The 15638-nt window shown below is 43.2% G+C and overlaps 1 protein-coding gene and 1 pseudogene across 1 annotated transcript in view; one reads left to right on the forward strand and one right to left on the reverse strand.

The window, feature by feature from the left end:
• Positions 1–15638, reverse strand: part of LOC103565843 (major allergen Equ c 1) — a 195798-nt gene that overhangs the window by 106375 nt on the left and 73785 nt on the right. The window lies entirely within an intron of this gene.
• Positions 9834–11335, forward strand: LOC139079579 (calicin-like; annotated as a pseudogene).

Below are 15638 nucleotides of genomic sequence, written 5' to 3' on the forward strand. Positions count from 1 at the left end.
AGGACATTTTGCAGTGCTGTTGGGATGTCCCCTGAGTTGAAAGTTACCTGTCTGTGTCCGTTCTGCTTCAGCCCCTCTGATGTCAGTGTGTGCAGATGGTGCTCACTGATCTTCCATTGAAATGTGTTTTATTGTCCCAGAGCTAGAAAGTGGCACTTCTGAAGGCTTGACAGAGGCAGTAGGCTAGGCTAAAAGTAAAACAAGTATTCATTTCATAATCGGTTTTGCAGATAGGCATTCGGACTCTCATAAAGAACAAAAATTACTTTCCATTTGGCTTTTAGGCTGTTTTGTTTTTTAGAATTTCTAATAGATTTATCTTGCTATGCAGATTTTTGTTGTTGCTGTTGCTGAAAATAATCCATAACCAATGTATAAATGAAAATTTGGGTGAGTTTATTCTGAGCTAAAATGTGAGGACCATGGCCCGGGGCCTTTCTTCCCGAAGGAAGAAAGGGCACCAAACAAGTAGGGTGTGCAGAGTGGTTATATACCCTCAAAGAGGTTGTTTCACATAGGATTGAAATGTCCCTTTTACAATAGTCACGAGACTGCTCTGTTGGCACAGCGATTGATGGGCACAGCATGTAGGTCTGCTGTCTTGGTGGACACAGCAGGATGGCAGTTCTGTTGTCTTGAGCTGGGTGGTGACAGGTGAGCTGGGTGGTCAAAGGTGAGCACAGCAACCAGTTCCTACCCAAGGAAAGATGCTCATCCTTAAGGAAATGCCAATGTGGAGAGAAGTTGAATCTTTATCTTAAGGGCATTTGTTCTTGCCATAGTAAATGTTTAAAGCAGATATACAATGCGTGCTCAGTGGCCATGTCAGGCCCTTTTGGAAAAACAAAGTCAGGCTGAATTAGGTTTATACCAAATGGCTTCCTCATATACTCCAATACATCCTATTGCTTGCCATTTCTATTTGTCACTGCCTCAGTACATATTGGAGCATCTACTATGGGCCAGTAATCCCAGTACTAACCACTGACTCATTGGGGTGATGGCCTTCACTGTCAGAGACTTCATTCCCTGAGGTACTGACAACAGTGCGGAGGAGTGCGCTTCAGCCATTGCTTTCTTTTTTTTCTTCATGCTTCCTTCTGCTTCCTTGCCTTCTGGGCTTGGTGGTGATCTGCCCACCTTTTCTGACAGTCCTGATCCCCTCCTTCTCCCATGGGAAGAGTGCAGAGGCTTTGCAGAACCTTTTGACTGGGCACCCATAAGTAAACCCCTTGAACAGTATTGAGCCAGACTGAGGGCCATCTTAGGGCTCCAGCTTCTCTTCCTTCATTGCTGCCTATGTTGCTACTACCCACCCTTTGCCGTGGAGCCCGGAAAGTGCCCATGCGCGCCCCAGTCATACAAAGAGGCTTTGTGCTCTGAGGACTTTCTAAAGGCAGGATCACTGTAATTACAATTCCCAAAGCACAACCAAGCAGTGGGGGCAGGCAGGGTAAAGGTGGTATCCAAGTACTTGGTAGGGAGAAGCCAGGGGGATTAGGAATCATCTGGAGACGGTACCAGAATGGATAGTGGAGCGTTGTTGACAATTCTGCCAGGAGCTTATTTAATTGAATACATTTCAGTGTTTTAAATTCTAATACTTGGAAGATACTTGAAACTTTAAAAAGCACAAGACAGCCAGAACTTTTTTGTTTTGTTTTAGTGTAAAATTGTAACTGAAAGGTACTTTAGAAGAAGGAATGTGGAAATCTGGGCCTACTTTGCTTTCTGTTTATGTTACTAGAATGATCGATTGCCCAAGAAGCTAAATACATCACTTGCTTACTATACAAGGGGTGCTCTTACTGAGCCTACTTTTTTTTAAGTGTCTAAAAGTAAGCACTGACTGATGTTTTTGGGAGCTGATTTTCCCCTGTCACCACCAGGAAAAAAATCAATAACCTGGGGATATGTGCTTAATAAACTCTTAGATCAACCCTCCTATGTCATGATGTGCTTCCAAGCTCTGTGGAGAATCCGTTAGTGAACACTTTTTTCTTACTATGTTAACTATTAGCATATTACTCTTACTGGTGTCTCAAACAAACTCTTTTTTCTTTTTTTTTTAAGGAATGCACCAAACAGTTGACTACAAAGGTGTCTGTAGGATAGTGGACTCTAATTGTCCTTACTCAAGGTGAGGGGAAGGGGTCCTTTTCACACCTGACGCCTGTGGTGTGTGACGCAGACAGGTAGACAGTGTGTGCTCCATGGAAACCTACAGCTACTGTGAGCTGGCCCTTCCTCTAGTTACCTGTTGGAGGCAGGTCAGGAGTTGGACCTTTATTTTTCCTGTCTAGCATGATTTTGTCCTTTTTGAGGAAATCTGCATTTTTTTATTGACAAATTAAATTGTATATATTTAAAGTGTTTGACACAATGATCTGATATATGTATACATTGTGAAATTATTACCACAATCAGGTTAGTTAATACATCCATCACCTCATATAGTTATGTTTGGTTTTTTTTCAGTGAGAATGCTTAAGATCTACTCTCTTAGCAAATTTCAAGTATACAATACAGTCTTACTAACTATAGTCACTATGCTGTACATTAGATCTTCAGAATTGCTCATCATTCAACTTATAAGTGAAGGCTTATGCCCTTTGACTAGCATCTCCCCATTTCCCCTGCTCCTGAGCCCCTGATAACCACCATTCTCCTCTCTCTGTGAGTTTGACTTTTTAAATTAAAATAAGGTTGTTTTTTTAGATTCCACATACAAGTGAGATCCTATAGCGTTTGTGTTTCTCTGTCTGGCTTATTTCACTTAGCACTATGTCCTCCAGTTTCATCCGTGTTTTTGCAAATGGCAGAATTTCCTTCTTTCTCGTGGCTGAATAATATCCCACTGTCTGTATAGACCACATCTGCATCCGTCAGACACTTAGGTTGTTTCCATATCTTAGCTACTGTGATTAATGCTGCAGTGAACGGGGGAGTCCAGGCATCTTGAGGAAATGTTCTTTAAATTTATTCTCACACAAGACTACTGGGTAGTCCATTACAAAGATATTGCCCAAATAATCCTTTGACAAGACTGTACCAGTTTGTCAGCTAAATTTTGAGATTTAAAAATACACAAGGATCCATTTTATCTGCTTTAATGAAAAGTAAGGTTGATAGCTACCTGTCACTCCCACGGTTTTAGGCAAATATATTGATCAAGAGTTACTTACATTTTAGCTTAATTATAAACTGTTATTTGGCTACTTCATTTGCTTCATTTATAATATATATTTCCTTCAGTGGTTACCCTCTTTCTCTGTTCACCGCTCTCGTGGCAACTAAAAGTAACGATGCAACATTTATTGAATGCCTACCATGTACCAGGCACAGTGAGAATTTCAGATGGTTCAGATATGCGACAGTTCAGTGATAGATTCTGACAGTGTGTTAGCAGGACAATGCATTTTTGGGTCTGCTAACTCTTAGTAAGAGGGCAGAGAACATCAAAATTGCGTTAATAATAGTGATATGATAGAACCTTGATAATTAGTGTTGCTAAAGCACAGACCTAATCAGTTCAAAAATTTAAGTGGCTGCTTTCTAAGTAAAAGAAATATTTTTTGATCTAGCATGCAAGGCCAGCATAATTGTGCCTTCATTATTCCCAACCTCTATGATTATTTCTCATGAATATTCTCCAGGGAAATAGAATGCCCTGTTGTCCATATGTGTATCTCTTTTTTATCTCTGTTACTTTTTGATTGTTACTTCAGCTCTTGGAATGCCTATCCTCCTTCAGTTTTTCCAAATCCTACTTATTTTTTAATATCTAAATAATAGTGGTCTCTTACTGTGTGTTGATTACGTACAAGGTTCTATTCTTTGTGCTTTACCTAGATTAATTCATTTAATTTTCTCTGTGGTCCTCTATGGTTGATGCTAGTATTGTCCTTATTGTGCAGATGAAGAAACTGGAGCACAGAGAGGTTAAATAAGTTGCTAGAGATGGTGCAGCTACTAAGAGTGTTATCTGGGAGATGAACCCAAGCTGTCTTGTTCCAGAGTCTGTGTTTTAGCCATCATGCTTTACTGCATCTCACTATATAGATAGCCTAAGCAAACTTAGCGGTTAGTTTTGGTAACAAAAGGTTGAATATAAGCAAAGGTGATCACTGTTTTAGCCACTAAAGAGAATCTGCAGTCTTTAGTAGTTTTACCTTTGTTCCTCCTGAGAAGTATACTCCTTTAAAAAAAAAAAATCTGAATTATTGTGTTAGGATTACTTAATTGATTATTTTTAGTCATTCATTACTTTTTCACGTAAGCAGTAGGAGTACCTGCATTGGAGTGGGTTCAGTTTAGATCAGGTGTATTTAAATTGTTTCTTAGAAAATCTCCCATGTTCTAAGATTCTGAACTTTGGGGCCTTATTGAGTGATTGTTTGGGCACTTAAGCAGATACAGAACTTCTCCAGGAAAAATTTGGCCCTACTTTGAGGGACTTTGAATCACACCTTTTTGTGGACATGAGTACCCTTCCTGCCCAAAATCAGTGCAAGAATGGATGTGAGACTTCTTTGTAGCCCTCTTAATTTTCATGATAAACTGATTTGTCACAAGCTAAAGCATAAGCATATCCCTTTCTTAAGTAGCATAGACTATGAATATTTCAGGCAGCAGCTGGAGAGGCTGGTGTTGGGTTGCTGCCGTCTGAGACAGTGGATTATTTGAGGAAGATAATGTAGCGTAGTGGTTCCCAAATGAGCGACTTCAGAATTGGTTGGAAGTCTTGTTAAAAATGCTCTTTAGGTGGCCTCAAGTTGGAGTCTGAGATTGAGTAAATTTTCTCATAAGCAGTTATAGATGTTGTTTCTAATATTATTTCATTTATATTATGGGCTTAATAGGCATTGGTGGGCCATCCATTTAGAAAATGTTCTATAGGAAAATGGGAGTCAAAGGTCAAAAGTAGGTATGGTACTTATAAACTTTTGGAACATGGTGTGTTTTTGAGTAGAGCACTGCAAACTCAATCTTTTTCTCCTACTTTGCTTATAGATACCTAGAAAGGAAAAATGAATTCTCGACCTTTCAAATTACTAGGCAATATATGGAATTAATTCATAGGAGGAAGATATTCTTCCTATTCAGGCAGGATAAAAACTGAGTAATCCAGGGGCCTGGCACAGTGGCCGAGTGGTTAAGTTCGCGCGCGCTCCGCTGCAGGCGGCCCAGTGTTTCGTTGGTTCGAATCCTGGGCGCAGACATGGCACTGCTCATCAGACCATGCTGAGGCAGCGTCCCACATGCCACAACTAGAAGAACCCAAAACGAAGAATATACAACTATGTACCGGGGGGCGTTGGGGAGAAAAAGGAAAAAATAAAATCTTTAAAAAAACAAAACAAAACTGAGTAATCCAGATAATTGAGGAATTTCCACCCATTTACTGGGTTGAGTTTCTTTGAGAAGCTTAGACTGAGAACATATCCAGAGTTATAATATGTTTGGGGCCTCTAGTGGAAGACATTATTCTTGACTATGTTTGCTATATATCAGTCTGAACTCTTGTGATCGAATTATCCAATATTTCTATTAAAAGCTGTGTGTCTATTGTTGGAAACAGAAATATTCGATGATATTTTTGAGCTTTAACTTCAAAGAAAAACTACCATTGTGTGCTTAAAAAGAAAACCAAATAAACTGAGAAAACCAACAAAGGCAAGAAGTCAAAAGATTTGCCTTCTTAAAATGAATTTGTGTGCCGCTCATGAAGTTGTTAATTTCTGTTGAAATCAAAACTAAAGTCAGAATTTGACTCTAGAATGTTTAGATAATACTGTACATATTTTGCTTCTAACTCTTGGTAGAATGAAATTTTTTAAAAGATGAACTGTCTCAATGGACATGAGTGATTTTAACATAAACAATTCTGTGGGATGTGGGTAGAAGTCAAACTGGTTTACCATTCCCAGATCTTCTAATAGTACATTTGAGACGGAAACATATTTCTTTTTGAAATAAAATTGTTTGATAGGATAGTTATATTATTTTTCCTGATACTAAGTAATTAAAAACCCAAGGCCAAATTTGTTTTAAGGCTTGATTAAAAATCTTTGCTTTGGAGCAGGGGAAAAATAAACTCTTTGCTTCTATGGAAGAATAGTTATCTAATTTGAAAATGGGCTTTAGACATTTTTCTTCTGTAGGGCAGGAAGACATATCCTCTACCCTCTGGGTACTTCAGGCTGGGCTACAAATTAAATTCACATAAGACAGAATAACAGGAGAAAATCAAGCAAAGCTTTATAACATGTATACATGGGAAACACTCAGGAAAACTGAGCAACTCCCCAAAATGGTGGAGGCTCTCATCTTAAATACCATCTTCAGCTAAAGACAAAGGAGGATGTTGAGGATAGTGATTTGGGACTTCAAGGGGGTGGAAGGCAATTTACATGTGGACAGAAATGTAAATGGACCAACTACAGACAATGTGACCTGAGAGACATATTTTATGTTACACTGCAGTTATCTTATGCTATTAGCTCCTTCCTGGAACAGGAATTTCTATTTTAAATTCTTTCAGGCAGTTGGGATGGAGGTCAAAATTTCTTTCAGAGTTCTTAAAAATAAGCCACAGAGACACATTTTGTGGTGGCCAATTCTGATCTGCCACAATACCAAGATTGCTTTAAGAAAGGAGAGAGGCAAGTCAAATTCTGTATGGGCCCCACAGAACTGACCATGCTACTTCCTGGGTTAGCAAAGCTCAGAGAGCTGGGCTGTGTTGCATTGAGGCGGGGCCCTAGCCTGGGAGGAAGTAGAGGTGAAACTGGAACTGCCTTAAAAAGCAGGTGGTAGTGTTAGGCTGAGTCAGGCCAGATTGAGCAGGGAGACTGCAGGATTCTCAGGCACAAAGGTGTAATTCACCTGGCAAGTTTCCTCAGAAAGTCAACATGTTCGTGGTGGACTCGGGACAGACTTGAGACTCAATGGAGGAAAATGAGAGAAGAGCAAAGGAAGAGTGAGGCAGGGACCTTAGGGTGCAGGCTTTGGAAGAAAATTTCTGAGCCTTTGAGGGAGGTCCCAGTTAAAGTTGGAATTCTGGAGACACTTCCCCTCTCCACACGCTGCAAGGAGGTGGAGGCTGCGGCAGGAGGCTGAGGGGAGACGCACTTGTTAAGTGTGTCGACGCAAAATAACCAATAAGCATTTTATAGATGAGAGAAATAAGGTGAGGTTTACTTGAGTCAGAGTGAGCTTTATAACCCAGGGAGGCCTTAGAAAGTATTCCAGAGAAGTGTGGTTTTCAGTATAGTCTTCTGTCTTTTTAGAATAAAGAACATAAAACACACCCAGGATACATTTTCAGAGTTTCAAAGAGGTATTCAGTTGCCAATTAGCAGTCAATATGACCCTGTTGTCAGCAAAGGGACTAATAGTGGCATTACCCATAGGGCATAGGAGGGGAAGTATGCATTCTTAAGAAAGCACATTGTTTAATGGTCAGAGCAGATGTACAGTGCATCCCCAACAGGCCATAAATCAGGCCTCCCTAGTTCAAGCTGAAGCAGTCCTGAACCTGATAGTCACCCCGTATACCTCAATATGGGAAAATCTCTTGTCAGGCAAAGGTACCCTTGTTAGAACAGAAAAGGTATATCCCCTTGGTTTGTTTTAAAATGACAGATTCCCACTACAATATTGGTGATACACACAAAGGTTAGCTAGTCTAATGTAATTTTATTATGCCTGGGATTAAAATTGAAATTCACTTATTTTAAAAGAAAAAAGAACACTTATGAAATAACACTGACACCTAAGAGCAATAAATTTCCAAGGTGGTTCAATGGTACTTATGTGCTGTCTGTGACAAACAAAAGATGGCACCGCTAATATGCTCTGCCTAACTAGTCGGGCATGCAGTGCTGATGTTTTATCCATGGGAGTGACAGATTCAAATTCAAAGAGATTAAACGACACTGCTCTTTTTGCTGGTCTCCCTCGTCCCCCTCCCCAGAAACCACTCATAGATACTCTGTGTGCAAGTGGTTGTGGGACGTAGGAATTTGGGTTAGGTTTATGGCTCTGAGGTAGACCAATGCTTCTCAAACTTCAATTTACTTATATCACCTGGTTCTTGTTAAAATGCAGATTCCTAGCAAGGATACGGGTGATGGTGAAGTAGTTAGGAGTAGCCAGAGGTGGAGTAGTGGCTCTCAAACTTCAGCCTGCATGACAGGCCTGTGGAGGGCTGGTTGAAAGGGAGTTTACTGGCACCTGACCTCCTGAGCTTTGGATTCACCTCACTGGGGTGGGGCCTGGTATTCTGCATTTTAAACAAATTCCTAGGAGATCCTACTACAGCTGGGGGTAGGGGCACATTTTGGGAGCCACTGGGGTAGATATAAATAACCCTGAGGAGAATCAAACCATCCATCTTGGCTTCTTGAGCATTCTTGTATAACTAAACTAAAAATGGTGGAGAAAGAGGTTGCTGAAAGTAATAGAGTAATTAATACTGTTCGTGTTAAGCAAGTTAAACAATTCTGCCAGACCTGGTGGTCCAGTGGTTAAGATTTGGTGGCTCTCACCACCTGTCACCCCGGGTTCTTTCCTGCTCAGGGAACCACACCCTCCATCTGGTTGTCATACCATGGAGGCTGCATGTAGCTGTGATGCTGAAAGCTATGCCACTGGGATTTCAAATACCAGCAGGGTCACCATGGTGAATAGGTTTCAGTGGAGCTTCCAGACTAAGACAGTCTAGGAAGAAGGATGTGGCCACTCACTTGTGAAAAAAATTGGCCATGAAAATTTGGAGAAACATTTTCCATGAAACGTGTTCTCCATGAAAACATGGAGAAAGCCCTGTGAATAGCAGTGGAACATTGTCTGGTCTGATATAGTGCTGGAGGGTGAGAGGATGGCGCCAAAAGACCAGGCAGGGTTCCCCTCTCTTGTACGGAACTAACAACAAAATGGCAGCTAGCACGTATTGAACATTTACTGTGAGCCAAACACTGTGCTAACGCTCTTTGGTCATTTTCTCATTTAAACTCTTAACAACCTTTGAGGCAGGTACTATTATTCCCACCTCACACATGAGGTAACTGGGGTTTAGAGAGTCTGAGTAACTTGTCCAAGTCCACACTTGATGGAGACAGCTGGCCTACCACAGCCCCCAGTGTTTTACACCTAGAGACTTGGAAAAATAATCAGGGCTTTAGAGGCCCTCCCATCCCCCAGGGAGTGGCTAACTCTGGCATCCCTGCTCCAGTGAGTGGCCTCCACCTCTCCCTCTATTTTAAAGAAGAGTGGTTATCTGTGGCCACAATGCTCAGAAGCCAAAGGACAGGGCCTTTCTTGTCTGATGGCCAGGAGCCTTGACAAAGAAAAGTACTTCCAGGGCTGAGAATCAGAGACTGGGGAAAGCTGAGTAGTGAGGAGCTTCCTGGAAGGATGGAGACAGTACTAAGATACAGAAAGCTTGGGTTCCAGGGCCTGTTCTACTTCCAAGTGGCAGTGTGATGTTGGGCAAGTCCCTTCTCTTCTCTGGGCCTCAGTTTCCTTCCTGTACCATGGGAGGATACTTCTAGATGATCTAATAATCTCTTTCCTTCCCCTAGCCTGCCCTTATCCCTGCCTACACCACCCCCTGCCCAAACTGGCTCTGACATTCCAGAAGCAGCCTTGAACTGAGGTTTGAAGGTCCCAGGTGGGAGTTGCTATCCAACCCTGAGTTTCCTCCTGAGCTCTGAGCCCTGTGCACCAGGTCCTGATAGGGTATCTCGCCTGGGCAGATTGGAGCCATCAGAGGCAAGAAAGGCCCTGAGCCTCTGAGAAAGCACTCAGGGGGACCTGCATTGTGATGACCTCATTGACTCTATGACATCACCTTCTCTCTCAGCCTCTACTCCTCCCTATCCACAAACAACCATCAGTCTGAATCCCAATGGCTGTGGAAGTCTTCTCTACTACATGCTGCTAGTCTTCTGTCTCAGCCAGCAAGAAGCACCATGAAATGGGAAATCACTGAGAAACTCATGGCTTTTTGCTGCAGAAACTGAACAAACAGAGGAGATGCAAAGAGTACAGGGACATGGCCCTGACTGGACCACGACGTCTTCTTTGCACATTGCAATGTGCTGGCTGCTGCCTCTCCAGTAGTGAAGGGCCTCATCTCCAGTGATGATGTGAAGAGCTCTTTATCACCCTTAACCCCAACTACCTGAGTCTGGCCATGGTGGACCAGCTACTGGACTACTTCTACAGCGACAAGGTGGTGATCTCGGAGCAGAACATGGAGAACCTCCTTAATGGGGCCCAGTATTTCAACACAACATGCCTTTGAATCCACTGCAATGGCTTCCTGATTAAGTCCACTAGCTTTCTCAACTGTTTGCACTACCTCATCTTGGCTGAGATGTTTGAGCTCAGAGGTATCAGACTTGGCCTACTCTGGCATTTGTGACAACTTCCACTACTGGTCCAGTCCTGAGGGCTCCATGATCTGTCCACCTGTCATCTTCAGCCACCTATTTCAAGATCAAGACTTGCATGTGCTCAACAAGGACCAGGCTCTCAGTGCACTCATCATTTGGGTGTACTTTCAGAAGGATGAGCGGGAGGAGTATTTCACGAAGTTCCTCTATTACACCGATCTCAGCGCTATCTCTAACAAGACATTGATGCTTGCCAGCTCTAAGTTCAGGGGCATGGAGAACAACTCAGCCCATGCAACTCTGATTGCAAATGTCCTTGTGGAACAAAAGCAGGAGAGTCCATCCAGCTTGCTGAGCTACCAGCAGTAAGGGGCCCTGCTTCATTCAGTGGTCATCCTAGGTGGTAGGAAGGCCCAGGCAAGTTCAGTGATGGAGTGTTTGCATATGTCAGCCAGGAAAACCTGTGGTTGAAGCTCTCACAGATGCCGTATCAGGCAGCAGCACTTAGTGCCACCTCTGCTGGTCACTACGTCTCCATCTCTAGTGGTACCACTGACCAGATTTTAGGGCTGAAGATGGCTTGGAGGTATGCCATGGATGACAACTCATGAACTAAGGTCCCTCAGTTATTGGGCTGGATGCTGGGCTGGGTGTCCCCACCCAGGCAATTCATCCTGGCAAAGGAGTGAAGTCCAGAGCTCTGGGGGTTGGGGCAGCTCACTGGGAATCCACATCCCTTTGCTGTCTGGCATGGCTTCTCTGCCCCTGACCAGCTGGTGCTGCCTAAGTCACACAGTGTGCCAGGCACCAGGGAAAGGACTGCTCAGTGAGCAACAAAACCTGCATTGTCACTCTGAGGCCCAGATTTGTGCAACTTCTGCACCCTTACTCTGTACCCCACTTCCTTAAAACAGTGTATTTAAATTTCCGTATTTCTCTCTAGACTATGAGATCTTAGCAGCCAGGAAATGTGCTGTATGTGCCTTTATAGCCCCAGAACCTAGCACAGTGCTCAGCACTGATTAAATTTCTCCTGCCTTTATCAGCAGAAGGATGTGTTCTCTCCCCATGTCCAAGTCACAGGGGCATTAACTGCCCAAGGGTGAGGAACCATTTCAGATCAATTGGACACTGGGAGTTATAACGGTACCACACTAGATGGTGCAAATGCAAAGATGGATATATACCATGTTTCCCATGCTATGATCTGAGTCTGGAGAGGGAGGTATGCACACAACTATATTATAATGCACCAAGATAGAAAGAATGGAGTGGAGAAGGACTGGGAAATCAGTGACAAATTCCAACTGGGGAGAAGGGGAGGTGGGGACGATGGAAAGCTCCCTGGATGCAGCAGCATCCTGTCTCGAGCTAGGCCCTAAACACTGACCATAGACAGGCATTTGAGGAAGAAAAACTTTTGATGCAAAGGCATGGAGGTTTTTTTTTTTTTTTTTATCTTGCCTATTTTTTTTTATTAAGGTTATGAAAGTTAACATCCTTGTGAAGTTACAGTTGTACATCATTATTAGTCATGTTGTAGGTGCACCACTTCACCCCTAGTGCCCTACCCCCACCCCCCTTTCCCCGGCAACCACCTATCAGTTCTCTTTGTTCATATGTTAACTACCACCTATGAGTGGAGTCATACAGAGTTCATCCTTCTCTGTCTGGCTTATTTCACTCAACATAATACCCTCAAGGTCTATCCATGTTGTTGTGAATGGGACAACTTTGTCCTTTTTTATGGCTGAGTGGTATTCCATTGTATATATATACCACATCTTTATCCAATCATCAGTTGCTGGGCACTTAGGTTGGTTCCATGACTTGGCTATTGTGAATAATGCTGCGATGAACATAGGGGTGCATGGAACTTTTGGAATTGCTGATTTCAGGTTCTTAGGATAGATACCCAGTAGTGGGATGGCTGGGTCATAAGGTATTTCTATTCTTAACTTTTAGAGGAATCTCCATACTGTTTTCCATAGTGGCTGCACCAGTTTGCATTCCCACCAACAGTGTATGAGGATTCCCTTTTCTCCACAGCCTCTCCAACATTTGTCACTCTTGGTTTTGGATATTTTTGCCATTCTAACAGGTGTAAGGTGAGATCTTAGTGTAGTTTTGATTTGCATTTCCCTGATGATTAGTGATGATGAGCATCTTTTCATGTGTCTATTGGCCATTCGTATATCTTCTTTGGAGAAATGTCTGTTCATGTCCCCTGCCCATTTTGTAATTGGGTTGTTTGATTTTTTATTGTTGAGTTGTGTGAGTTCTTTGTATGGTATGGAGATTAACCCTTTGTTGGATAAATAACTTGTGAATATTTTTTCCCAATTAGTGGGCTGTTTTTTTTTCAATCCTGTTTTCCCTTGCCTTGAAGAAGCTCTTTAGCCTGATGAAGTCCCATTTGTTTATTCTTTCTCTTGTTTCCCTCATGATATTGATATTATTTCAACCCTCTTGAACTTATTGATGCTTGCTTTATTTCCCAAGATATGATCTATCCTTGAGTATGTTCCATGCACGCTTGAGAAGAATGTGTAACTTGCTGTTTTTGGATGAAGTGTCCTATATATATATATCTATTAGGTCCATCTCTTCTAATTTTTCATTTAATTCTATAATTTCCTTGTTGATTTTCTGTCTGGATGATCTGTCCATTGGTGTTAATGGGGAGTCGTTGAGGTCCCCTACTATTATTCTATTTCTGTTGATGTCTCCTTTTAGTTTTGTTAATAGTTTCTTTACAAATTTTGGTGCTCCTGTGTTAGGTGTGTATATATTTATAAGTGCTGTGTCATCTTGGTGGAGTGTCCCTTTTATCATTATATACTGCCCCTCTTTGTCTTTCTTTATCTGTTTTGCTTTGAAGTCTACTTCGTCTGATATAAGTATGGCAACACCTGCTTTCTTTTGTTCATTATTAGCTTGGAGTATTGTCTTCCATCCCTTCACTTTGAGTCTGTGATTGTCTTTGGGGCTGAGGTGTGCTTCCTGGAGGCAGCATATTGTTGGATCTTGTTCTTTGATCCATCCTGCCACTCTGTGTCTTTTGATTGGAGAGTTCAACCCATTCACATTTAGAGTGATTATTGAAACGTGGGGGCCTACTGTTGCCATTTTATCACTTGTTTCCGGTTCTTTTGCATTTTGTCCTGATGGAGAGCTGTTACTTTGTGTTATTGTCCTTCTGCTTATCTCCTTTGTTCTGGATTTTGTAACCCCTTTCCTTTTTTTGATTTTTCAGGAATGAGATTCTTCCTGATCATTTCTTGAAGAGGAGGTTTTGTGGCGATGAACTCCCTTAACTTTTGTTTATCTGGGAAAGTTTTTATTTCTCCATCGTATTTGAAGGATATTTTCGATGGGTAGAGTATTCTTGCCTGCAGGTTTTTGTCCTTCAGAGTTTTGAATATTTCATTCCAATCTCTTCAAGCCTGTAAGGTCTCTCCTGGGAAATCTGCTGATAGCCTCATGGGGTTTCCTTTGTAAGTTATTTTCTTCTGCCTGGCTGCCCTTAGTGTTCTCTCCTTGTCGTTGACTTTTGCTAGTTTCACTACTATATGCCTTGGGGTTGGTCTTCTTGCATTAATAAAGTTTGTAGATCTATTGGCTTCTGTCACATGAAGTTCCATCTCTCTTCCCAAGTTTGGAAAGTTCTCAGCTATTATTTCTTTGAACAGGTCTTCTGCCCCCTTCTCCTTCTCTTCTCCCTCTGGTATACCTATAATCCTTATGTTGCATCTCCTAATTGAGTTGGATAATTCTCGGAGAGTTTCTTCATTTCTTTTTAGTCTTAGTTCTCTCTCCTCCTCTGTCTGCAGCATTTCTGTATTCCTATTCTCCAAATTGCTAATTCTATCCTCCATATTATCGACCCTACTGTTCAGAGTCCAGATTTTTCTTAAGCTCCTCCATTGTGTTCTTCATCTCCAGTATTTCTAATTGGTTCTTCTTTATAGTGTCAAGCTCTTTTGTGACATAGCTCCTGAACTCGTTGAGTTGTCTATCTGAATTGTCTTTTAACTCGTTGAGTTTTTTAATAATGGCAGTTTTGAAATCATCGTCATTTAGGTTATAGATTTCATTGTCTTTGGGATTGTTTCCTGGGTGCTTATCGTTTTCCTTCTGTTCTGGAGATTTAATATATTTTTTCATACTGCTTGATGGCGTGAATTTGTGCCTCTGCATAGAGATAGAGTTTAGTAGCTGCTTCCACTTGTTGCAACTGGTGGGGCGTGGGGGGCAGCTGTTTAGACTGCACCAACCAGGAACCCTGTCAGCTGTTACTGACTGGACCTGGACCCCTCCTCGTAGTCACAGTGGTCCTGTGGGGTCCCTCGTTGGTTGTGGGGGCAATCGCAAGGGGGTCTCAGGCTGCTGGTGCCTACTGTTGCAGCCCACTTAGACGTGCTCCCTCCTTGTGGTCTGCAGTGGTGTTGTGGGCTTTCCCAGCAGCCAGGAGCAGGATCACCTATAATCGCTGCTTTGTCCCTAACAGAGCCCACAAGATCACACTTGTCCACTATAGGTCCCAGCAGAGCTATGGGTATCTTCTGCAGTCTGTCGTTAGCTCACCTAGCTGTGCTACTTTTGCCCCAGGGCCTTCCCGCCTTACGATTGCCAGTCGGGACCTCTCCACTAGTGCTGTGCAGAGGCTTTCGCTGAGGCTGCTGTAGGAACCTGGAGTTCCCCCCCCGGCGACGTAGCCATTTCACCGTAGCTCCACTCTGCCCCACTCCACTTTCACAGGATCTCTGGGAGCCCCTTGCCTCGTCTGGGACACGGCCAGAGTCCGTGGGCCTGGTGGTGGCTTGTAAGCTGCTGCCTTGTGGTGAATTCTGCTCTAGGGAGCTTCCTGGTGTTCCGAATGCTGGGCAGGTCCTCCCTGCCAATGGCAAGCAGAGGCCCTCCCTGCTGGGGGGATGCAGGACCCTGGAGCATCCCCCTGGGCTGCAGAGCTGGGTGTTGGAGCTCCACCCAGTCCCCAAGCACGTCCATGGGAAGTCCAGGCACCCCCTGCACCGACCTGTGCGCTGGCAACCGTGGGCCCAGCAGCAGCTGGTGGTCTGGTGCAGTGCCAGGGAATCCACCTGCCGGGAGCTTCCCTTTATTCTGGATTCTGGGTGGGTCCTCCCAGCTAATGGCGAGCAGAGGCTTTCCCTGCTGGGGGGTGCGGGACCCCAGAGCCTCCCCCCGAGCCACAGAGCAAAGGCATGGAGGTTT

Source organism: Equus przewalskii, chromosome 26, assembly GCF_037783145.1.
Source record: "Equus przewalskii isolate Varuska chromosome 26, EquPr2, whole genome shotgun sequence".
Taxonomy (NCBI): Eukaryota; Metazoa; Chordata; class Mammalia; order Perissodactyla; family Equidae; genus Equus; species Equus przewalskii.